We start from the raw sequence: 2,171 nt of genomic DNA, 5'->3' as shown, positions 1-2,171 counted from the left end.
TTTTTTTTCTACATACAATCATCTAAAAATCAGAATGCAGTATCAAGGTCTTGTATTTTTTTGTTAGAGGGAGACAGCAACACGTTGCGAACAGTTCCTGAAAATTTCATTGCATTAGCGCATATAATTTTTGAGAAAAGGCTTCTAATATCGTAAAAAATCTAAAACAGAGAAAATGACATTCAAAGATTTTCTTCTCATACTTCTAGATGTAATATGCTTAACTCAATTTTAAAATCCTCCATACTGATACTCCTCATCCTCCAGGTTTCTCTTCTCTCCTCTTTGAATCTGCCTGGCCTGTATTTGCAGCTAAGACACTGATCTGAGCTTTCTTGATCCTGCTCTCGTAGATGGTGTAAAATGCTTTTGTTGTGAACACACCAGGATTTATACCAGGTCTCTTCAGCACTTCAATTCTTCCATTATTTCCGCTACTGTAACATAAAACTGCATCATAGATACCTATTTTGAGTCTTCAAGTTCACAGAATGTCCTTTTTTAGCATCTAATCCAAATTAAATTATTGAGGTTTTCACTTCATATTGTGTCTTTGTGTGAAGACACTTCCTCAATAAATTAAGGTTTTCAAGAAATCTAAATGTGGGCCTAATTGCATTCATAACAGGGTATGGTAATGTTTATGTGAATACGTCTCATTTCTGTTGTTGAACTTACACCAATTATCTTTCGGACACAGATTGTGGATTGGAGTTTGGTCAGTGGATAGTTTGTGAAAAAAAAAAAATTGCTGACACAACACGCCTCATTGCCTCTAAATTATGGGTGTTTTTCCTGATAGCTCTCCCATAAAATAAGTGAAGAGAATCAGTTTCTTTCAGAGTAAGCCTGCCTTTTCCTCCTAGTGGTTTTCCATCCTCAAGTACTTTACCTTTCTTCTCTTTCAGCAAGCAACGAAGCCTACCACCAGGCCTCTTTTCGATGTTGTCAACACATTCCAACTTTTCTATTGTTGTATGGTACGGAATTTTATCTTTTACAGTTTTGAACGAAGAGGAGTCCCCATCACCAAGGTATTTTGTATATCTAACACCAAACTGGTCCTCAGATCTGGAGAACATCCTCACAACTGCAGCAGCCTCCATCCTCCCACTTGAGCCACTATAATTTTTAGAGCATGCTACTTTGTGCTTATCTTGTCACAGTTTCTTACTGTCTTCATTGTTGGACATTTTCTTTATTGCACACTGGTGGCAATATTTGGACATAATTTCTACATCTGAAACTTTACCTGAGTCAATACTAATACAGATGCAACTCCATACAGGGATGTATGACCCCTTTTCATCCAGGCCCCATCAACAGACACACACAGGTCAGTAACATTTGTAGGAGATTCACAGTCATGAGTACCTACCCCAGGATCTATTTCTTGTTGGTTTATTTCTACCAATTCCTCCATTGCTTTCTTCATAGAAACCTTGGCAGTATCGCAGCATCAGACATTTCTTTATTTATTTTTTCAAACCTTGCACAAGGTGGAGGCATGTTCAGAAAACCACACAATAAATTACCTCCTTCCCTGCCCTGTCCAAGGCACCTGAGAGCATATGCTAACCTAAAATTGCTTTTATAGGTACCAGTGTCAGTTTTTTTGGAGGAGGAAAATGAAAATTCATAGCCACACAAATTACAGATTAATTTAAAGTCACAAGCTATTCCCACTCTTGTTTCTTCAACAGCAAACATGCATTCCGTATTTTTACAGCTAATACATGAACATGAAAACTTTATAGCCTGACAGAGAAGCTCTAAATCAATAAAACTGAATACTAATATCGTAAAAAATCTAAAACAGAGAAAATGACGTTCAAAGATTTTCTTCTCATACTTCTAGATGTAATAAGCTTAACTCAATTTTAAAATCCTCCATACTGATACTCCTCATCCTCCAGGTTTCTCTTCTATATTCTTCGAATCCGCCTGGCCTGTATTTGCAGGTAAGACACTGATCTGAGCTTTCTTGACCCTGCTCTCGTAGACGGTGTAAAATGCTTTTGTTGTAAACACACCAGTATTTATACCAGATCTCTTCAGCACTTCAATTCTTCCATTATTTCCGCTACTGTAACATAAAAGTGCATCGTAGATACCTATTTTGAGTACTTCGAGTTCACAGAATGTCATTTTTTAGCATCTGATCCAAACTA

The sequence above is a fragment of the Schistocerca cancellata genome, chromosome 10 (assembly GCF_023864275.1).
Source record: "Schistocerca cancellata isolate TAMUIC-IGC-003103 chromosome 10, iqSchCanc2.1, whole genome shotgun sequence".
Taxonomy (NCBI): domain Eukaryota; kingdom Metazoa; phylum Arthropoda; class Insecta; order Orthoptera; family Acrididae; genus Schistocerca; species Schistocerca cancellata.
The sequence above is the reverse complement of the archived record's forward strand: the minus strand, read 5'-3'. Positions refer to the sequence as shown.